Source organism: Cnephaeus nilssonii (genome assembly GCF_951640355.1).
Source record: "Cnephaeus nilssonii genome assembly, chromosome: 10".
NCBI classification, from domain to species: Eukaryota; Metazoa; Chordata; class Mammalia; order Chiroptera; family Vespertilionidae; genus Cnephaeus; species Cnephaeus nilssonii.
In genome coordinates, this window is record NC_137081.1 from 92,627,090 (window position 1) to 92,651,520 (window position 24,431).

A 24,431-nucleotide genomic window follows, 5' to 3' on the forward strand; every position below is an offset into this window, starting at 1 on the left:
GTCCCTCCCCGCCGGCCCGCAAGCCGCTCATGACGGCAGAGCGGGGCTCACGGCTCGCGCGGCACAGTGAGGGTTGTGCAAAAGGGCTCACGAGGTAAGGCGGGGCTCGCGGCTCGCACGGCTTGCACTGGGCTCACGCCGCGCAGTGGGGCTTGCACAGAGGGGCTCATGCGGCGAGGTGGGGCTCGCGGCTCGCATGGTGGCTTGCGGCCGTGATCTACTCACACACAATTTCATGAGCACTGAGCCTCTAGTCCAGTGTTGGTGTCAAACTTCGCCAAAAAACTGAGCATAACTCGGGTAGTGTGTCACTTTGAGGAAAAAGCACTATTTCGCGATATTTATAGTTTAAATAACATAAATGTATAATTGTTATATATAACTAGGGACCCGTTGCAGGAATATTTCCTGCAAGACTTCTGGTGGATTTCCCTCCCACCACGGCCACTTCTCCCGCCCCCCCTACCTTTCCCGCCCCCCCTACCTCTCCAGCTGCGGTGGGCGGGGCGGAACGAGCGTGGTGCCTCCCACCCATCCCGCCCACCCAACCCAGCCCACCGCCACCTCCGCCTCCTGCAGCTGCTCAGAGGACACAGCCGCTGTGGCTGCAAGCCTCGCCCCGCACTCCCGACCCTCCGTGCCTGCTGCCACCGCCTCTGAGCACCCCGACCCGCCGCGCATGCTGCCGCCGCCTCCTTGGCCACACGCGCTATTGTGCCCCACCCCGCCCACCTGCCTCACCACGCCCCGCCTGCAGCCACCACCACCTCCGAGGCCACTGCAGCTTCGCACACCGCCCGCCACTCCCCGCCGTGCGCCCCGCCCACTGCCACTGCAGCACACCACCCGCCACCCACCACACACTGCCACCACCGCCTCAGAGGCCACCATAGCCGCATGCTCCACAGCTGCGCCGCCGCCCACCCGCGCAGCCGCCTTACTTTCTGCTTTCTTCACTCCTCCCTCCCTCAGCGTATGCAAATTAACCACCATCTTGTTCACTCTGATTGGCTGTGGGCATAGAGAAGGTACGGTCAATTTGCATATCACTGTTTTATTAGATAGGATTGTATTTAATAAACCTCAGCAGCCACGTGTCATCAGAAATGGCTACGCGTGTCAGTGCTGACACGTGTGTAATAGGTTCGCCATCACTGCTCTAGTCTTTAGTAAATGTGAACCCTGAACAAATCAGGAGAAATTATATTAAAACCATTTAATCTTTTAAAAGAATAAAATAGACAGTAGCTATTTAAATAAGTGGATTTTAAAAGTCCACATGATCTTACCCTGGCCAGGTGGCTCATTTGGTTAGAGCATCGTCCCGATTCACAAGGGTTGCAGGTTCGACACCTGGTTGGGCCACATACAAGAATCAACCAATGAACCAATGCAACAACAAATTGATGTTTCTCTCTCTCCCTTCCTCTCTCTCTTGAAAATCATTCAATAAAAATAAAAAGTTCACATGATCTTGACTGTTCAGATGATACACAAACCTATCCAGAAGGTTATGTTACCACATGCTTTCATTTAAATGACATTGCTGAAATAAAATGACAGTGATGGAGATTAGTGATTGCCAGGGGTTAGGGATAGGGGTAGAGGTGTGGTTATAAAAAAGAAACCCGAAAAAAAAAAAAAAAAAGAAACCCGTATAGAGATGAATTGTTAAATATCTTGACTATGGTGGTGGATACACAAATATACACATACAATGAAACTGCAGAGAAACACACACACACACACACACACACACACACACAATTGAAGTAAAACTCAGGTAATCTTAAATAATATCAGTAGATTATATCAGTGTCAATACTCAATTTAAAATAATAATGTGTTTTGAATGTTGTTACCATTGGAAGAAACTAGGTAAGTTATTCAGGATCCCTCTGAATTATTTTTTGCAAATTTAACATAAAATTACCTCGATAAAAAAAATCAATTTTAAAATGTTAACATGAGCAATTCACAAGTTGGTAAGAACAAACAGCCCATGCTGAGAGCACACATACTGGTATGGAATAGTCAACTTAAAGGCAAGCATTTTAAGACTGCTACCATAAATTTGTTGATGATTAAACTTGACATTAAAAATCAATTTTAATTAACTCTGGATGTATAAGTTTTCCAACTTTTACAGCTTTTAGCCACAGACTTAGCTGTGTAATTCTTCATAACTTATAGTAAGCAGTTTCCATTGTATATTTGTATATTTAGCCATAAAGTTACTTAAACTTTTCAGTAGATAAAAAATGTAATGCACTAGACCAGTTTAATGTACCTTTACTTGATACCTTACTGGGCTTTTTACATTTAGTAAAAATCAAAAGATGACTTTAATATATAGTGCACATATGACCACAAATCTGGCTGTCAACTTAATTAGAAAGTAACAACTCAGTATCTCAAAATGTGCTTCAGGGGTAAAGAAACCTGTACCATCAATTGTTCTCAGAGGAGAAAAAATCAGCAAGTTATTGGGTGTGCATAGAAAAGAGGGTTTCCCCATTTTCCCCTTGTGCTTTAATACATTAAGTTATCAACTATTTAAACCAATAAAAGACAAAATAATTCTCACTGGATTACTGAATTCACCTTTGCAAAAGTAAACAAAAACTATGTCCCTTTTTCTAGATAAGGTAAGTAAACATAAAGTGACACCCCTAACCCCAAAACTGGAATAACAAATTCAAAGTTTCAAGTATGCGCTGAAACCCAGAGTTCCCAAAGCCAGGCTTAAAAGTTCTCATTTTCATTCTGATTTAATGGTATGGGAAATAAACTGGGCAGTAGAGATTTCTAAAAGCTCCCAGGTAATACTGAAGTGTGGCAAAATTTGGGAACCAGTGGACTTACTTGTGAAAATTTCCTTATACCAACAAGTTCTTAATCTTTTTATTTCAGGACCTCTTTACTCTTAAAAATTGAGAATTCCCCCAAATTTGTTTATTGTGGTATTTCCATCTATAGATAGTTGTCATGTTAGAAATTAAAACAGAAAAACACAAAGTAATTCATTTTAAAATGATAAACTCATCACTTCCCCTAAGCAACCTGAGGTGACCTCTGAAAATGGTTCGCTATTCACTTGACCCAGAAACCCCCACAAAATCATGAAAATCAAGATTCAACTTTAAGAACACTTGTGACATTAACCCGAGCCACCCAGGGATGCAAAACCACCAAGTACCTGAAGGATATGACTTCACAGAAGCAATGTGTACAATTTTATTCTGTCATTACGATGGTGGAGTTGGTAGGCCAAACAGTGGGGCTAGACCAGGGGTGGGGAACCTTTTCTCTGCCAAGGGCCATTTGGATATTTATAACATCATTTGGGGGCCATACAAAATTATCATCTTAAAAATTAGCCTACTATATATGGTCAAACATTAACTCACCCCAATGCCTTGGCAGGGCCAGACCAAATGATTTCACCGGCCTTATATGGCCCGAGGACCAGAGGTTCCCTACACCTGGGCTACACAATGGGTTAGTGGTCCAAAAAGAGTGAATTTTTGCTGAATATGCCTAAAAATGCAGAGTAATGCTGAACTTAAGGGTTTGAATGTAGATTCTCTAGTCACTGAGCACATCCAGGTGAACAATGCCCCCAAAATATGGGGTAGAACTTCCAGAGCTCATGGGTAGATGACCCCACACATGAGCTCCCTGCCACACTGAGAGGATGCCTACTGAGAAAGAGCAGATGGTTCATGAACCAGAAGAGGAGGTTGCACAGAAGAAAAAGATATGCCAGAAGAAATGAAGAAACAAAAACTAACGGCCCAGGAGTAAACTTAACATGCTAATCAAAGTTTTGAAAAAATGATAAACTCATTATAATAACTATCTCCCCCCCCCCCCCCCCCGCCAAGAACTAGTGAGAATGGCTTTTTAAAATATTTTTATAAATCTCTTTAGTGTCTAGCTTAATTGAAAACAGATGGATTCTCATGTCTGCTTCTGCATTCAATCTGTTACACTGTTATTTGGGATGAAGTATATGAAAAACACCTGGACCCACACAAATATGTATTTGGAAAAGGAGTATTTTAATAGCCTTCTCAGATAATGTGGATACTTTTTGATATTCCAACAAAATTTGACAAGTGGTAGCTTAATAAACATTAAGTGTAATGTGACATCTGAAATTACACCAATAAGCTGTTGGAACTCTGTCACATTTAAAGGCACTGGTTCATTTGGCACTTTGGAATGTTTATCGACCATTTGGAAAGCACTGGTTCCACAGAATTACACATACCTGTCACATTACTTATAAAACATAAAATAATCATTTTTATTAAAATCATCACTGGTCTTGCCGAAACCGGTTTGGCTCAGTGGATAGAGCGTCGGCCTGTGGACTCAAGGGTCCCAGGTTCGATTCTGGTCAAGGGCATGTACCTTGGTTGCAGGCACATTCCCAGTAGGGGGTGTGCAAGAGGCAGCTGATCGATGTTTCTCTCTCATCGATGTTTCTAGCTCTCTATCCCTCTCTCTTCCTCTCTGTAAAAAAATCAATAAAAAAATATTTTTAAAAAAATCATCACTGGTCTTATCATAAAAACTATTAATTATTAAGAAATTAAGGGGGGATGAGGACAAATATGTGACACCTTAATCAATAAAGAAATTAAAAAAAAAAAGAAATTCAATCTCACATGGCAATCCAAAACTCCAATCTTTCTTTGAAAACTTAATTTTTTTTATCACTGGCAACAAATACAATGGTTTTCCTTGAAGCAAGAGTTGAGTTTCATTGAGGCTACACTGATCTTCAAAAAAACTGCCATATATTCAAGTTTGAATGCCACAGCTTGTCATTCTTTACTTTTAAATTTAATAGTTTTTATACAGATTTTATTTGTTAAAGCAGTTTTATGTCCACAACAAGTGATAAAGATACACACAACATCCAGTATCAGCGTGGTACATTTGTTTCTGTGTGCGTGTTTTATGGTATGCTTGTTAAAATCAGTGTACCGACATTGATGCCTCATTACCTGGCATCACCCAAAGTCCATGGTTTACATGAGGGTTCCCTCTTGATATTGGGTTTGACAAAACCTATGGGTTTTTGAGAAATGGGCTTCTTTCACTTAGTCATATGTGTATAAGGTCCCTTCGTCTTTTTTTTTTATTCCATAGCTCATTTCTTTTTAGCACTAAATATGATTCCATTGTCTTGATGTACCAATTTGTTTATCCACTTACCTACAGGCCATCTTGATTGCTTCTAAGTTTTGGCAATTATGAATAAAGCCCTATAACATTCATGTGCATGTTTTTGTATGGATATATTTTCACTTTATTTGGGTAAATACCAAGAAGGCTAATTGCTGGATCCTCTGGTAAGAGCATGCTTAGTTTTGTAGGAAACTGACAAACTGTCCATAGTAGCAGCACAATTCTGCATTCTCACCAGAAACGAATGAGAATTCTTGTTGTTCCACATCCTCACCAGCATTCGGTGTTGTCAGTGTTTGGGATTGTAGACATCCTAATAGGTGTGTAGTAGGATGTGATTTGAGCATCTTTTCGTATGCTTATTTGACATATGTATGTCTTCTCTGGTAATGTGTCTGTTCAGATCTTATATTCATTTTTTAATCGAGTTTTTCATTTTCTTATTGTTGAACTTTTTAAGAGTTCTTTATATATTTTGGATAACAGTCCTGTATCCTCTACAAAAATGTTTTTCCAGTCTATGGCCTATCTTCTCATACTCTTAAAGTTTCATGCAATGAAATGGTGTACATTTCTAAGTTTTTACAAATGCATAGGATTATGAAACAAGCACAATCAAGATACAGCCCAATTCCATCGCCCCTACATATACTTCCGTACTGACACTGTCAGCAATCTCCTACCACTACTCCTAGCCCTGCAACTACTGATCTTCAAACTGACATCAACAATAAATTTTAAGTGTCAGATCAGAGTCTTAGAAATATGGTTATAGGCTTTAACTAAATGTTGGTTGCTTTGGTTGTCAGGTAGCTTAGTCAAAGATTAAGAAAGCGTGTCAGTCATGCTCTACAGCCCTGCTTGTAAAGTTCCAAGAGAAATGGTTGAAAGTACACTTTGCACCCAGCCAGTGTGGTTCAGTGGTTGAGCATCAACCCATGAACAAAGAGGTCACCAGTTCCATTGCTGATCATAGCACATGCCCGGGTTTTGGGTTTTATCCCCAGTAGGGGGTATGCAGGAGGCAGCCAATCAATGATTCTCTCTCATCATCGATGTTTCTATATCTCTATCCCTCTCCCTCTCTCTCTAAAAGAGCAATAAAAACACTTTTTTTAAAAAAGAGTCCACAGTGCTTAAAAGAATAGAAAAATGTAGCTAGTTAAGCACAAAAAGATCAGACCTATGTTCACATACACAAGCAAACTGCTCACTTCCTGCCCAGTATCCCCTGTTCTCACAATTTAGTGTCAAGTTGCTGGTGTGGTCTCTTCGTCAGGCAGGAGGAGATAACTTCAGGGTCCTGAGGAGAATTTGAGTTTGTTTTGCAGAAAGAATAAATGCCTTTAAGAAAGCTGTCACTGTCCAACTTGCCGGGCACGATGGCTCCCACAAAGAAGAGTGGCGAGAAGGGCCGCTCCACCGTCAACGAGGTGGTGACCAGGGAGTATACCATCAACGTGCATAAGGGCATCCACGGTGTGGGTTTCAAGAAGCATGCCCCTCGGGCACTCAAGGAGATCGGAAATTTGCCATGAAGGAGATGGGGACTTCAGACATGCGCATGGACACCAGGCTCAACAAAGCTGTCTGGGCCAAAGGAGTAAGGAATGTCCCATATCGTATCCAGGTACGTTTGTCCAGAAAAACGTAATGAGAATGAAGACTCACCAAACGAACTGTATACATTGCTCACCTATGTGCCTGTCACCACTTTCAAAAATCTACAGACCATTAATATGAACGAGAACTAATGCTGATGGTCAAATAAAGTTATACAACTGCAAAAAAAAGAAGAAAGTTGCCACCAGCTGCTGACGTCCAGAAGTCTGGTTGTACAAAATGTTATCTGTGACTAAAGAAACACAGACTTTGCCCCAGTTCACTGAAACTCCTTCTCCCTTGTATCCTAGTCACCTAAAACACTCCCTACTTTTGCTTTTATAAGAGGATGGATTTGAGAAGTCTCGCTCTTCCAGCTTCTCACTTTGGCCAAATCAAATAAACCTTTCTCTATCTCCAAGCACGGCTGCCTCAGTGTTTGCTTTACTAGTGCATCAGGTACATGAATCTGAATTTTGGGAGGTGGTCCAATAACAATCAGTTTCCCATCATTTAAGCTTTTGTCTTTTCCAGAATGTCATATAAACAAAATCGTGCACTGTGTAGCCTTTAGAGTCTGGCATTTCTCATCCTATATAATAAAGAGCTAATATGCAAATGGTAGTCACACACTCACACCATAACAGCTCAGACACTCAACACTGGGGAGAGAGGAATGGGGACCAGCCAGGCTGCAGCCCGGGAGAGGGACAAGCCACCCGCCTCGCGGTCCCGGGTGCTTGCGGTTGCTGCTCAGGTGAAGCCGCCAGCCCATGGTCCCCTGCAGCTGCGGCCAGGTCCTGGGTGCCTGCAGCTGGCCAGGAGGAGGGAATCCTGGGTCCCGGGTGCGGGGTGAGGCAGAGGCAGTCAGGGGCAATCAGGCCAGCAGGGGAACAGTTAGGAGCGATCAGGAGGCAGAAGTGGTTAAGGGCAATCAGGCAGGCAGGCAGGCAGGCAGGCAGGCAGGCAGAGGGGTTAGAGGCAATCAGGCAGACAGGTGAGTTGTTAGGAGCCAGCGGTCCCAGATTGCAAGAGGCAATCGGACATCCCCAAAGGAGTTCCAGACTGGAGAGGGTGCAGGCCAGGCTGAGGGACACCCCCCTCCCGTGCACAAATTTTGTGCACCAGGCCTCTAATATCTAACATAATAGTTTTGAGATTCATTAATGTTATTGCAATTATCAAAAAAAATTTTTAGCTGAATTCTATGGATATGCCACAGTTTGTTTATCCACTCACCAATTCAGGGATATTTAGATTGTTTGCAGTACTTGGCAATTTGAACAAAATTGCTATAAACATTTGTGTGCAGTTCTCATGCGAACGTTGTTTTCCTCTTTCCTGGATAAATATCTAGGATTTAAACTGCTGGATCACGTAAGTTTACGATTAACTTTTTTTAATGTTTTTAACTGAATTGGGAGAGGAGGAGGGAAGGAGGGAGGGAAGGGAAAACATTGATATGAGAGATATATCATCGGTTGCCTAAACCTGCAACCCAGATATATGCCCTTGACCAGGGGTGGAACAAGTGACCCTTTTGGTTCTCTGGCGGAAAACACTGGCCAGGGCAATTTACAGTTCACTTCCATGGGAAACTGCCAAACTGCTTCAATGCGGCTTTACTATTTGGCATTCCACCAGCAACAAATGAAAGTCCCAGTAGCACTCCTTTCTCACTAACACTTGGTATTGCCAGCTAGCACAAGCTAACAGTTGTTTGTTTTCTTGGTCATTCTAACAGGTGGTTTTAATTTCCATTTCACTAATGATGTAGACCATGTTTTCAAGTGCTTATTTGCTACCAATATATCTTGTCCATCAGAACTTTTGCCTATTTTTTTTAATTGTGTTGTTTCCTTGTTTTATGAGTTCTCTCTGTAACTGCAAACAAATCCTTTGTCAGATATGTGATTTGCCAATATTTTCTGTCTGCCACTTTTCATTCCCTTCATAGTATTTTTCAAAGAGCACAAGTTTTTAACTATAATGAAATCTTAACAATTTATTTTGTTTTTAACCTTATTTAAGCCAAGGTTACAAAGACTTTCCTGTGTTCTCTTCTGCCAATTTTATTGTTTCACATTTTACATTTAGATCTATAATCTATTTTGAGTTCATTTCTACATTAGGTATTAGGGATAGGTTGAGATTCTCTGCTTTTTACTCACATAATACCTAATTGTTCTGACACTGTATGCTGAAAAAACTGACTATATTTTTCTACTAAGTCACCTTTGTTAAAATCAACTGTATTTTGTCACGGTCTACCTTGGTATCTTGTTTTTTAATGTATTTTTTATTGATTTCAGAGAGGAAAGGAGAGGGAGACAGCGAGAAACATTAATGATGAGAATCACTGAAAGACTGCCTCCTGCACACCCACACCGAGGATTGAGCTTACAACCCAGGCATGTGCCCTGACCTGGAATCGAACCGTGACTTCCTGGTTCATAGGTCGATGCTCAACCTCTGAGTGATGCCATCCAGGCTACCTCAGTATCTTGATTACTGTAACTTTATAGAATGTCTTGAAATCAGCAAGATTTCAGACCAGAGTCTCCAATTATGTTGTTCTTTATCAAAAGTACTAGAGGCCTGGAGCACGAAATTCATGCACGGGGGCAGGGAGGGTGTGTGTCCCTCAGCCCAGCCTACACCCTCTCCAATCTGGGAAAGAAACACAAATGGACAATCTCATTATATTACAACTAGAGGCCTGGTGCACGAAATTTGTGCACAGAGGGGGGGTGTCCAGCCTGCACCCTCTCCAATCTGGGATCCCTCTCACAATCCAGGACTGCTGGCTCCCAACTGCTCGACTGCCTGCCTTCCTGATTGCCCCAACTTCCCTCCTCTGCCGGCCTGGTCACCCCTAACTGCCCTCCGTTGCAGGCTTGATCGCCTTCAACTGCCTCCCTTGCTGGCCATCTTGTGTCCACATGGGGGCATCCATATTGTGTGTTGCAGTGATGGTCAGTCTGCATATTACTCTTTTATTAGATAGGATAGAGACCTGGTGCATGGGTGGGGGCCAGCTGGTTTGCCCTGAAGGGTGTCCCGGATCAGGGTGGGGGTTCCCTTGGGGCGTGGGGCGGCCTGAGCGAGGGGCCTGTGGTGGTTTGCAGGCTGGCCATGCCCCTGGCGACCCAAGCGGAGGCCCTGGTATCTGGAATTTATTTACCTTCTACAATTGAAACTTTGTAACCTGGAGTGGAGCCAAGCCTCCTGCTCACTCCGTGGCCGGCAGCCGTTTCTGTTGGGGTTTGTGTATATCTTCTATAATTGAAACTTTGTAGCCTTACGCGGAGACCTGGGCCGGCCAGGGTGTGCGGAAAGCAGGGGGCAACCCTAGCCTCCTGCTCTTTCCAGCTCCGTGGCTGCTGCCATTTCTGTTTGGATTTGTTTCCCTTCTATAATTGAAACTTTGTAGCCTTGAGTGGAGGCTTAGGCCTGCAACGGAACGCGGAAAGCTTGGCTTCCTTTGTTACCAGGGGAACCTAAGCTCAAGCTTCCCTCCTGCTCTCTCTGTGGCTGTAGCCATCTTGGTTGGGTTTATTTGCATACTCGTTCTGATTGGCTGGTGGGCGTGGCTGGTGGGTATGGCTTGTGCATGTAGCAGAGTGATGGTTAATTTGCATTTTACTCTTATTAGGTAGGAAGGATTTTAGCAATTTATGTTCCTTTGCTCTTCTATAATTTCAAAAAGCAGCTTATTGTTCATAACCTACAAAAAATATTAAAGTTCTGATCTGGGTGTATTAATTTGAAGAGAAATTACATCTTAATAATACTGAGTTTTCAAAATCACAAGCAGACCTTCTTTAATTTCTTTCATCAGTGTTTTGTAGTGTTCAGCAACCAAATCCTATACACATTTTTGTCAGAATGATGTATTTTTGGGGGGTACTATGTAAATGGTACCATTTTTTTTACTGATTTCCACAATTTTTATACATTGCCCATATATCCTGCAATCTTGTTAAAACTCACTAAATCTTAAAACATTTTTGCAAATTCTCTGAGGTTTTATGACAAACAATTATGTCATCCACAAATAGGGGCAATTTTAATTTCCTTTTTTATGTTCTAAAAGCCCTTTTCTTTGTCTTGACATACTGCACGTGGAGGAGAAAGTATTTAGTCCTTCACTACTATGTATAACACTAGCTACAAATATTTGCAGATGCCCTTTATCAAAAAAAAGAAAATCCCTTCTATTCCTAGTATACAGAATTTTTATCATGAAGTATGAAGAATTTTGTCAAATGCTTATTCTCCACTAAAACAGATGAACATTTGGTTTTTCTTAGTCTATTACTAAATTACTCCAACTGATTTTTAAATGTTGAACAGCCATGCATCCCCAAAATAAATCTCATTTGATCATAATTATCCTTTTATATATTGCTGGATTTTAATTACTAAAATTTTTAAAGATATATTTTTATTGATTTCAGAGAGGGAGAGAGAGATAGAAACGTCAATGATGAGAATCATTGACCAGCTATCTCCTGCACTCCCTATATAGGGATTAAGCCTGCAACCAAGACCTCCTGGTTCATAGGTTGACACTCAACCACTAAGCAAGACCAGCCGGGCTGAATTACTAAAATTTTTGCATTTGTGTTCATGAGGGATACTGGTGTAGTCTCTTTATAATATCTTTATCAGGTTTGTATCAAGCCTCATTTGAGTTGGGAGGTACTCCCTCTAATATTTCCTGGAAGAGACAGAATAGACATTGTAAGTAGGGAAAGAACTTTATCCACACTTCCCATTCCCTCCTTAAATACTTAAATAACTCGCCTGTGAAACCATTGGGACATAAAGTTTCCTTTGTTGGAATTCAGTTTCATTAAAAAGTATAGGACTGTTTAGGTTATCTATTTCTTTTTATTTTAATATATTTTTATTGATTTCAGAGAAAAAGGGAGAGGGCGAGAGAGAGAGAGAGAGAGAGAGAGAGAGAGAGAGAGAGAGAGAGAGAAACATCTATGATGAGAGATAATCATGGATCGGCCGCCTCCTGCACGCCCCACAATGGGGATCCAGCCCACAACCCGGGCATGTGCCCTGACTGGGAATCAAACCCGTGACCTCCTGGTTCCTAGGTCGATGCTCAACCCCTGAGCCACACCGGCCGGGCAATTTCTTAAATGAGTTTTGGTAGTTTGTCTTGGAAGGAATTGATCAATTCCACTCAAGTTGTCAAATATCAATGTTAATGATATTCCCTTACCATTTTAATGTCTCTGAGATCTGTAATGATAGCCCCTCCTTTGTTCCTGATGTTAACTTGGGCCTCTCCCTCTCTAACCTCTCCCTATCTCGATCTCTTTGAACAGTGTATCATAATTTGAAGTAAAAGATGGGTTCCATGGCCCTCGCCGGTTTGGTTCAGTGGATAGAGCGTCAGCCTGAGGACTGAAGGGTCCCAAGTTCATTTCGGGTCAAGGGCACATACCCAGGTTGCAGACTTGATCCCCAGTAGGGGGCATGCAGGAGGCAGCTGATCAATGATTCCCATCATTGATATTTCTTTCTCACCTCTCTCTCCCTCTCTGAAATCAATAAAAATATATTTTTTTAAAAAACACTGTAAAATTTCACCCTCTCACTCAACTTGTTAAACAGAAATCAGAATCCAGTTTCTTAAAAAATATATATATTTTCCATTCAAGTATACAGTATATGTATAATCTTTCTAAGGCAATAGAGGTACTACTCTATTAATGACTAGATAAATTTATAAATGGCAAAAATATAAATTCAGTTGCTTATTCTACGTTGAATTAAGTTTTCAACTAAAATCCTAGGATAGCCCTAGATGGTTTGGCTAAGTGGATACATCAGCCTGCAGACTGAAGGGTCCCGGATTCTATTCCAGTCAAGGGCACATGCTTGGGTTGTGGGCTCGATCCCCATTAAGGGGCATGCAGGAGGCAGCCAAAAAATGATTATCTCTCTCGCCCTGGCCGGTTGGGCTCAGTGGATAGAGCATTGGCCTGCGGACTCAAGGGTCCCAGGTTCGATTCCGGTCAGGGCACATGCCCGGGTTGCGGGCTCCATCGCCAGTGGAGGGCATGCAGGAGGCAGCCAATCAATGATTCCCTCTCATCATTGATGTTTCTAGCTCTCTCTTCCTTTCCCTTCCTCTCTGAAATCAATATGTATATTTTTTAAATGATTCTCTCTCATCATTGATATTTCGATCTCCCTCTCTCTTCCTGTCTAAAATAAAAATATATTTTTTTTTAAAAAAATCCTAGGATAGTTTTTAATTGCAAGCTCTGTAAGAGTGAAAGACAATATGTATGCTGCACATGTAAGAGACAGAGAATTCAACCAAATATGATATTTCTAGTGAACTGACATCAGCTTCAACATTATCTATATGCTGTATTTTCCGGCGTATAAGACAACTTTTTAACCCAGGAAAATCTCAAAAGTCGGGGGTCATCTTATACGCCGGGTGTCGTCTTATAGGGCGGGTGCTGAAACTTTCGAGCCGGACTGGAGAATCTGCGATCGCCGCATACGGTGGGGGGAGCTCAAAAACGGCCGCACTCCATTCATTTCAATGGAGCCGGACGGAGATCGCAAGTGTCTCTGGTTGGCTCCTTTTTGTGCCGCATACGGTCTCCATCCGGCTCCATTGAAATAAATGGAGTGCGGCCGGGTGCTCGCCGCATACGGTGGGGATGCGGCCGCGGCCGTTTTTGAGCCCCCCGTATGCGGCAACCGTATGAAAGCAGCAAGGGCAGCGCTGTACAAGTACGGTAGAAGAAAATCCACTCACCAGGATTCGTGGAAAGAAGTGACTTAACTCGGTCCCAATGATAAGGTGAGGGGGCGCCTCACTGGGAAGGTGTAAGTGAAGGGTGGAGCAAGCTGCAGGCGTCCAGGACGCCTGGGGTATGGAAAAAAGAGATAGAGCTGTGCCCAGAAAAACACCCCTCTTTCACCCATCTGGCCTACCCTTATATCCTATTACCGTACCTCCTTCTCTGCCTCTCAGATCTCGCTCCTGAGGACTGCAGTGAAGCGGCGTTGCTAATTTGCCAGGGACTTGCCCGGCACTTGCTCTCTCTCTATTGTTTATCTTCCTCCTATCATCATCAGTTCCAGTTTGGTTGACAGCTTAGAAAACAAACAGCATGGCAGCTCCCATGGGTTTATTGTCTTATCCTTCTTTTCAGCTTTAGAGTGAATTAGGAAAAGTTTAATCCACTTGCACTGTTTTATGTTTACATGTTTGATAACAGCCTTATGTTTATAAGTGACAGTTTTCCTGCTAAGTACCTGCATGTCATAAGCATTTGAATTAAAATTACCATATTGAAATAAAATCTGATGTTTTTTTAATTTTTATTTGGTGTGCGTTGGAAGAGGGGTAGACTTCTACAGCGAGTATATCGCAAACTCTATATTTTAACTGGAAAAGTTGAGAGTCGTCTTATACGCCCAGTCATCTTATATGCCGGGAAATACGGTATCTATAGTCTATCCTATCTAATAAAAGAGTAATATGCAAATTGACCATCACTCCAACACACAAGATGGCTGCCCCATGTGGTCAAAAATGGCTGCCCTCGTGTGAACACAAGATGGCCACCACAAGATGGCCAGCAGGGGAGGGCAGTTGGGAGGCACCAGGCCTGCAAGGGAGGGCAGTTAGGGGTGACCAGGCTGGCAGAGGAGGGCAGTTAGGGTCAATCGGGCTGGCAGGGGAGCAGTTAGGCATCAATCAGGCTGGCAGAGGAGTGGTCAGGGGGTGATGAGGCTGGCAGGCAGAAGTGGTTAGGGACAATCAGAAGGCAGGCAGGTGAGCAGTTGGGAGCCAGCAGTCCTGGTTTGGGAGAGGGATGTCCGACTGGGATTGGGCCTAAAGGGGTAGTCAAACATCCCTAGAAGAGTCCCAGATTGGAGAGGGTACAGGCTGGGCTGAGGGATACCTTCCCCCCCACCCCCGTGCACAAATTTCATGCACCGGGCCTCTAGTATTTAGATATTTGTCACTTGCCTTCCATATTACTAGGTTCAAGGGGGGGGGGGGGGGGAACCCTACACATTTTAGTTGTTTGAATTTTTAATTAAAAGGCATACTTCTTATATCCCTGGAGTTAACAAGAAATAGCTTAATAGGAAAAACACTGCTTCCCTGTGCTCAAACTACAATGAATCCTCCTTAATTAAATATTCCAAATTTGCAAATTTGCCTCCTCACTGAAATTTATCTGGAGCCCCACAGTCAATACTTGCAGTCTTTGGTGGTTATTTATAGACATGCACAGAGCAGCAAAAATCTGAATCACCCAGAGCTCTTCCAGCTAAGGACTAAACAAGTGGTGGTCTGCCTTCTTGTTTCCACTCTCATACTGTAAGCAAGTGTTCTTTTGCAATTTACTGAATGTCAGGTTTATAACAAATTTGTTCTTTTTATTATTTTGCTGCTTAAAATGGCACCCAAATGTTGTGCTGAAGTGCTTCCTAAGCGCAAGAAGGTTGTGATATGCCTTAAGCATAAAAAATATGGTTAAACAAGGCTTGGTTCAGGCACTGGTTCAGGCTTGAGCTGTAATGAATCAATAATGTACATTAAATAAGGTATCTTTAAACAGAAACACACATAAAACAAGCTTATGTTTTGACTAGCTGATGCAAACGTTACCAGAGGCTCCCAGGAATCTAACCAAGCATTTCCCCTAAAGCAGGGGTAAGGAACCTTTTTTTCTGCCAAGGGCCATTTGGGTATTTATAACATCATCTGTGGGCCATACAAAATTATCAACTTAAATATTAGCCTGCTATATTTGATCAAACATTTAATTAACTCACCCCTAATGCCTTGGCAGGGCTAGACCAAATGATTTTGTGGGCCTTATGCAGGCCAGACGTTCCCGACCCCTGCCCTAGAGCAACAGGTCAATATTTGCTAGTTCAGTGTTTACAGTAACTTTGGAGAGCATAACTACCATGAGTAACAAGGAACAGGACTAACTAGTCACAAGAAAAAATAATAGAATTGGATGGTACATACAATGCAAGGATATTTTCACTCTCTTTTGAAATTTCCTTCAACTGCAGAAGCCCTACCTCAAGTCACATCTAAGAAGCATATTCAAGATATACAGCAAAGTTGTACCACTCTAATATTATTCATCACTCCTCCACAGAGTATCTAAACCTTGGGTGATGGAGTACAATATCAACAGAGTGCAAAGAGCAATGAACTAGGGAAGCGAGGACTCTGTGTAAGGCTTGGGCAACTTCCTTTCTTACCTTGAAGCAATTCTAACACCTCTGGGTATTTGCTCAATCTCAAAATTAGAGAACAGGATTATGGACTAGTAACATCATTCAATACTTAAAATTTGTAAAGCACAGAATGCTTATCTATACTAATAAAAGCCTACGTGGTCCTCGCGTGTGATGCCACCACAAGATGTCCGACACAAGATGGCCTGCAAGGGGAGGGCAGTTCTGGGTGATCAGGCTGGCAGGGGAGGTCAGTTAGAGGCAAACAGGCCAGCAGGGAAGGGCAGTTGGGGGCGATTGAGCCAGCAGGAGAGGGCAGTTGGAGGCCATTGGGCAGGGGAAGGCAGTTGGGGGCCATCAGGCTGGCAGGGGAGCAGTTAGGGGCAATCAGGCAGGCAGGTGAGCAGTTAGGAGCCAGTAGTCCTGGAGTGTGAGAGGGATCGGGCCTAAACTGGCAGTCAGATATCCCCTGAGGGGTCCCAGATTAGAGAGGGTGCAGGCTGGGCAGAGGGACACCCCTCCCCCAGTGCACGAATTTCGTGCACCGGGCCTCTAGTGACTTATAATCCTGTATTTTACAATCAAGAAATCTATTGCTATTTTTAAAGCATGTTACAACTGGTTGTGATTTCCAGAAAGTACCTTTATATGTTTATAAATTTCAAAAAAACACTCTCTGATTTAATAAAGATCCATGTGGACAATTAAAATATCCTGTCCTGCCCTAGCGGTTTGGCTCAGTAGACAGAGCGTTGGCATGAGGACCAAAGGGTCCCATGTTTGATTCCAGTCAAGGGCACATGCCCGGGTTGCATGCTCCATCCCCAGTAGGGCCATGCAGGAGGCAGCCGATCAATGCTTCTCTCACATCACTGATATTTCTATCTCTTTCTCCCTCTCTCCTCCTCTCTGAAATAAGTATATGTTGTTTAAATTCTGTCTTGCAAAAAATTCAGTTCAAAGGCACAGGCAATCAGAGAAAAAAGACTAAATTAATTCTGCCTATTTTATAACATGAACTTTTATACAATCATTAAAATGTGTTTGAAATATTTTAAGCAAAAAAATTTACATCATCTAAAGTTATGTGGGAATGCCGAAACCGGTTTGGCTGAGTGGATAGAGCGTCGGCCTGCGGACTCAAGGGTCCCAGGTTCGATTCCGGTCAAGGGCACGTACCTTGGTTGTGGGCACATCCCCAGTAGGGGGGGTGTGCAAGAGGCAGCTGATTGATGTTTCTAACTCTCTATCCCTCTCTCTTCCTCTCTGTAAAAAATCAATAAAATATATATAAAAAAAATAAAGTTATGTGGGAAAATCATATTTTAAAAGTTACAATTATTTTAAAATATATTTTTATTGATTTCAAAGAGGAAGAGATAGGGGGAGAGAGAGATAGAAACATCAATGATGAGACAATCATTGACCGGCTGCCTCCTGCACGCCCCATACTAGGGATCAAGGCTGCAATCCAGGCATGTGCCCTTGACCAGAATTGAACCCGGGACCCTTCAGTCCGCAGGCTGACGCTCTATCCACTCAGCCAAACTGGGAAGGGCAAAAATTACAATTATTTTAAAAGAACTGTGTTCTTTAAATGTGAAAGTAAAAAAATGGTAAAGAACATATAAAAAGGTAAAAGCATGGAATTATGGCAAAATCTTGCCATTTTCTTTATACCTTGGGTTTTTCCAAGTTTCACAATAGATATAGATAACTTTTATAGAGAAGTAAGAGTGGAGTTTTTCCTTTTTTAAAATGTTCTAAAATCTCTAGCTTAGCCAAATACAGTCATGTGCCGCATAGCATTTTAATAAATGATGGACCACATAAAAGATGATGACCCCCCACAAGATTACAATGGAGCTGGAAAATTCCTATCACCTAGTGACACAATAGCCATCATAATATCATAGCACAACGTACTACTCACCAGTTTGTGGTCCTGCTAGTGTATACAAACCAAATGCAATGCCATATAAAAGTACGGTACATACATTTATGTGCATTACATACTTGGTAATAATAGATAACAATGTTACTGGTTTATGTGTTTCCTATACTATACTTTTTACTGTTAAAATGTACTTATTTTTTAAAAGCTTGCTGTAAAATAGCATGCCGTGTTACTACAGAGACAGCCTCATATATCTTGTTTATACAGTGTCACTTGATTGCATCATTTTATCTGTGCTTAATTTAACCTTGTATTCTTTTTGCAGTAACATGTGTGAAAGCTTGTAGCCTAGGAGCTGTAGGCCTAGGTGTGTACTAGCTACACCATCTAGGTTTGCGTAAGTGCACTCTGTGATTTCACATAATAGTGAAATCATCTAATGACACATTTCTCAGACCTACCTCCATCATTAAGCAGCACATGACTGTACTTTCAAAACTTCTGGTATATTCCTATACCAACGTTCTCAAATAATTTTGTAAATTTATGGTTGTTTATTATACTCAATTTATTCAGCAGTCTCTGCACTCCCAAAGTATACTATATATAATCCTAGGAAAGCATATACCGCAATGGTAAAAACTACATATCTGTCTTTCTGTCTAAACGAAATTCCTTGGAAGCAAGGACTGAATGTCTTGAAGCTCTACTAGTATATTCCGAATGATTTGTATACAGCCTGGTACATATGAAAATTTTACTAGATTTATGTTAAAACATATGCTAACAGAAAATCACCAGTGGAACACCCTGCAACACTTGCTGCAGACAATGAATGCTAAAATTAGTGAGTAAAATATTTGAGAAGAGGGATTCCAAAATGGAAGCTACACTGACACTCTCCCAGGACCAAACTGGAGATACAATTAAAATACAGAAAAGCCACCCTGAAAAATCAACTGAGGACTAGCTGGAGAGAACCCTGATAACTAAGGATGGAAAGTGGAGACCCCATAGACACTGGTAGGAAGTGTGGAAGCGTGAAGAGGCTGGCTGGGCTCCCACTGACAGCAGCTGAAGTTTTGGAGGGATATCTCAACTGGGGGGCGGGGGGAATTCCCACTGAGAACTCTGGGGTCTAAACCCCACGCTGGGCTCCCCAGCCCAGAGCACCAGAACTGAGAAAGGTGTCCACTTAACACCTGGCTATGAAAAGCAGCAGGATTGCTGTCTGCCAGAGGGAATTGAAAATGCAGGGACCCTCTTTAAGGGCCAATGCACAAAATTTCGTATGCAGCCACTCACCTTGGTCTCCAGCAGTGGGAGAGCAGAGTGGACTGGAGCTGTGAGCAGAAGCCAGGGTTGGAGGCTCGGGGGTTGGAGATCGGAGGGCAGCCACCCGGTTTCCTGTGCTGGGTCATTCCCTCATGCTGCAGAGGAAATCTTTCCCCAGTGAACCTTTGCTATCCAGGCAGTTTTTGTCTGGGGGGTTGAGGGAGGCCACCCTGTTGGAAGGCCTCTCCCCCCACCTTGTGGATGATAGCCTGAGACTAATCAAAACTAAGTGTCAAAGGGACTGAAGGCAGAGGCTGATCTCTGGAGGCTTTTAGTTTTTTCCTGATCTAATCCAGGACACAGGGCTAGGAAAAGCAGACCCTGGTGCATATCTTGGTCCTTTCAAAGGCACCCAGCCCCAGCAGAGAGAGTCACGAGCTGTGGATTACTGATAGCCCCAAACAGGGTACTCAAGGCCAGTCACAAACAGCGTCTGACACTGTCCTTCACTAGAGATTGGGACTCGTAGCAGATCTACCTAATACGCCAACACAAACCCAAAGATGCAGTGAAAATGGGGAGACAAAAAAAACAACAAGCCCAAATAAAAGAACAAGAGATAAGAAGTTTATCAGACATAGAATTCAAAATAATGATGGCAAAGATGCTCAATAGATTGAGGATACAGTAACTATGAAGAATGGCATAGCACTAATAAAGAACACACTGGAATACACAGCAGATTAGGAGAAGCCAAAGAAAAGACCAGTGAATTAGAATACAGGGTAGGAAAAAATCACGCAATCAGAAAATCAAAAAGAAAAAACAATTAAAAAACAGGACAGCTTAAGGCAGTGGTCGGCAAACCACGGCTCACGAGCCACATGCGGCTCTTTGGCCCCTTGAGTGTGGCTCTTCCACAAAATACCACGTGCGGGCGTGGATGTACAATGCGATTGAAACTTCGTGGCCCATGCACAAAAGTCGGTTTTCGGCCTGAGCGAGTCTATTTTGATGAAGTGGTTCTAACACTGAGCCACACTCAAGGGGCCAAAGAGCCACATGTGGCTCGCGAGCTGCAGTTTGCCAACCACTGGCTTAAGGGAACTGTGGGACAGCATGAAACCTAACAATACTCGCATCACAGGAGTGCCAGGAGGAGAACAAAGTGACCAAGAGATCAGAACCTGTTGGAAGAAGAAATGGCAGAAAACTTCCCTAACCTGATGAAAGAAAAAGTCACACAAGTTCAGGAGGCACAGAGTCCCAAGCAAGAAGAACCCAAATAGGCTCATGCCCAGACACATCATAATTAAAATGCCAAAACTTAAAGACAGAGAATCTTAAAGGCAGCAAGAGAAAAGCAATCTGTTACCTACAAAGGAGCTCCCATAAGGCTATCAGCTGATTTTTCATCAGAAACTCTGCAGGCTTACAAGGGAAATGGCATGATGTATTCAAGGTAACGAAAAGCAAGGATCAGAAACCAAGTTTACTATATAAAGCAAGTTTATAATTCAAAATAGAAAGTGAAATACAGAGCATCCAGACAAAAAAAGGCTAAAGGAGTTTGTCACCACCAAACCAGAACAGCAAAAAATGCTAAAGGGACTCCTGTAATAAACAATGGGACTATATCAAAATAAAAAGCTTTGGGCCCAGCCGGCATGGCTCAGTGGTGAAACGTCAACCTATGAATCAGGAGCATACACCTGGGTTGTGGGCTCTGTCCCCAATAGGAGGCATGCAGGAGGCAGTCGATCAATGATTCTCTCTTATCATTGATGTTTCTCTCTCCCTCTCCTTTCCTTTCTGAAATCAATAAAAATATAGTTTTAAAAATAATAACAAAAGTAAAGCAAAAAACTTCTACACAGCCAAAGAAACCATCAACAAAACGAAAATGGAGCCCACTGTATGGGAGAACATATTTGGCAATGATACATCTGATAAAGGGTTAATATCCAAAATATATAGGGAATACATAGAACTTAAAGGAAGACAAACAATCCACTTAATCCAATTTAAATGGGCAATGGACATAAACAGACACTTCTCCAAAGTGGACATACAGATGGCCAAGAGACATGAAAAAATGCTCAAAGTCAATGATCATCAGAAATGCAAATTAAAACGACAATGAGGTACCATCTCACACCTGTCAGAATGGCTACCATCAACAAATCAACACATGACAAGTGCTGGCGAGGATGTGGAGAAAAGGGAGCCCTAGAAAACTGCTGGTGGGAATGCAGACTGGTGCAGCCACTGTGGAAAACAGTATGGAGTTTCCTCAAAAAATTAAATATGAAACTGCCATTTGACCCAGTGATACCACTTCTAGGAATGTATCCTAAGAGACACGAAACACAATCAGAAAGAATGTATGCAACCCTATGTTCATAGCAGCACAATTTACAATAGCTAAGATCTGGAAACAGCCCAAGTGCCCATCAGTAGACGAGTGGATAAACAAAGCTGTGGTACATTTATACCATGGAATACTATGCAGCAGTAAAAAAGAAGAATCTCTTACCCTTTGAGACAGCATGAAGGGACCTGAAGAGTATCATGCTAAGATAAATAAGTCAGTCAGAGAAAGACAAGTATCGCATAATCTCACTCATATGTGGAATCTAATGAACAAAATAAACGGAGGAACAAAACAGATCCAGAGACATAGAAGCATGGAACATAGTACAGAATCTCAAGAGAGAAGGCATGGGAGGGTGGGTGGGTGGGAAGTGATTAACCAAAGAACTCATATGCATATATGCATAACTCATGGACACAGACAATAGGGTGGTGAAGGATGGGGTTGGGATGGGGGTGGGGGCAGACAATAAGGGGTTAATGGGAGAAAAAAGGGGACATATGTAATACTTTCAACAATAAAGATTTAAGTTTGAGAATAGTATATTTACATAGTTTCAAAGTATCTCCTCCAAGATACATATTAATTTCAAAGGAATAAATAGTAACCATACAGAAAAAAAAACAGTATTAACTCAGAACTATAATTTTTGTTTCTGTATCACAGGGAATGAGATAGAAGTTTCACCATATTGAAAAGACATATTTAGGATAGTCTAACTTAAATCCTCCTATATAATAAAAGGCTAATATGCAAATCAACCAAATAGCAGAACACTCAATGCAGAAGCTGCCCCCTGGTGGTCAGTGCACTCCCACAAGGGGAGCACCACTCAGCCAGAAGCCAAGCTCACGGCTGGCGAGCACAGCGGCGGCAGTGGCAGAAGCACTGATGGATGTCCCTGGGGAGCGGGCCTAAGCCATCAGTCGGACATCTCCTGAGGGGACATCCCCTGAGGGCTCCCGGACTGCAAGAGGGTGCAGGCCAGGCTGAGGGACCTTCCTGCTTCCCACCCCCCCACCCCCGTCCCCCAGTGCACGAATTTCATGCACTGGCCTCTAGTACAAAATAACATTTTGAGGTGGGAAGACAGCCTTTAGATGCACAAAGAGATGCAGTCCATTCTCTAGAACAACTATCAGACATGCCTCAAGACTCTTGGACAAAGGAAGTGATGGTTTCAATTAGCCCTAAATCGGGTTTGCAGAGATAACCAGAATAAAACATATGAACCTTTGAATAAGGACCAATTGCCGAAACCGGTTTGGCTCAGTGGATAGAGCGTCGGCCTGCGGACTCAAGGGTCCCAGGTTCGATTCCGGTCAAGGGCATGTACCTTGGTTGCGGGCACATCCCCAGTAGGGGGTGTGCAAGAGGCAACTGATCGATGTTTCTCTCTCATCAATGTTTCTAACTCTCTATCCCTCTCTCTTCCTCTCTGTAAAAAATCAATAAAATATATTTTTTTAAAAAAAGAATATGGACCAGATGTTGGTTTCAATAAAGGTTCTTGAAATTGTAAAAAAAAAAAAAAAAAAAAGAATATGGACCAATTATTACATAATATTAAGGAATTATAGCTAATTTTCTTTGATGTGATGCTGCATACTAATATTGTATGCTGAAGCATTATGTATCATGAGGTCTGCAACTACTCTCAAATAGCTAAAAACATGCATGTGTATATGTATTTACGTATGTAGAGACAAGATGTATTAGCAATTTTGTTTATCAATACACACATAATAACCTGGGATCATGTTAAATCTACAGATCAAGTTGAAAAGAACTCAGTATCTTGACAATACTGAATCTTTATATCCATGCTCAGTAAGTATTTTCCCATTTACTTAGATCTTCTTCGATTTTTCATCAAAGTTTTATAGTTTTCCTCATGTAGATCTTGTACATTTTGAGGAGAGTACCATTTCTGTTGTGAATGTAGATGGCACTGTATTTTTGCTTTCGTTTTTTAATATATTCTTATTGATTTCAGAAATAGGAAGGGAGAGAGAGATAGAAACATCAATGATGATAGAGAATCATCACCTCCCACATGACCCACACTGGGGATTGATCATGTGCCCCAAGAGGAATCAAACCATGACCTCCTGGTTCATAGGGTCAATACTCAACTACTGATCCACACTGGCCAAGCCTAGATGGCACTGTTTTTAGTTCCAAATTCCAACTGTTCATTGTGGCTATATATATAAAAAACCAACTGACTTTTGTATATTTATCTTGCATCCTGAAGCCTTGCTATAATCACTTATTAGAGGTTTTTTTATTCTTTATATTTTCTACAAAGACTTTTAATTCTTTATATTTTCTACATAGACTTCTGTGAACAAAGACAATGTTAGTTCTTCCTTCCCAATGGTTATACCTTTTATGCCCTTTTCTTGTCTTATTGCATTAGCTAGAACTTCCAGACAATGCTGAAAAGGAGTGGAGTGTGGCCATCTCTAACTTGTCCCTGATCTTAGTTAGCATCTAGTTTCTCACTAAGTATATTACCTGTGATGGGTTTATAGATTTTCTAAATCAACCTTGGTTGCGGGCACATCCCCAGTAGGAGGTGTGCAGGAGGCAGCTGATCGATGTTTCTCTCTCATCAATGTTTCTAACTCTCTATCCCTCTACCTTCCTCTTTGTGGGAAATCAATTAAATATATTTTTTTTAAAAAAATGTCGAATTTCGTGCCAAAAAAAAGAGCATTTGCAGGAAGTTTTAATTCATTATTTTGAAGAAAAGTGCTGCTGAAAGTTATCATATACTTTGGGAAGCTTATGGTGAACATACTCCATCTCAAGATA

At 42.2% G+C, this 24,431-nt stretch overlaps 1 protein-coding gene and 1 pseudogene across 5 annotated transcripts in view; one reads left to right on the plus strand and one right to left on the minus strand.

Annotated features, from left to right (window-relative positions):
* WDR33 (WD repeat domain 33) overlaps nucleotides 1–24,431 on the minus strand; it is a 112,836-nt gene that overhangs the window by 79,116 nt on the left and 9,289 nt on the right. Inside the window, exon 1 of one of the 4 annotated variants that reach the window (XM_079781774.1) lies at nucleotides 1,290–1,350. The exons of the other annotated variants lie outside the window; for them this stretch is intronic. The gene's annotated coding sequence lies outside the window, so the exon portion shown is untranslated. Of the gene's footprint in view, nucleotides 1–1,289; nucleotides 1,351–24,431 lie in introns of those variants that run through there. 4 annotated transcript variants of the gene reach the window in all.
* On the plus strand, nucleotides 5,378–7,824 carry LOC307105872 (large ribosomal subunit protein eL31-like; annotated as a pseudogene). Its single transcript has one exon. The product of its transcript is annotated as a large ribosomal subunit protein eL31-like (transcript).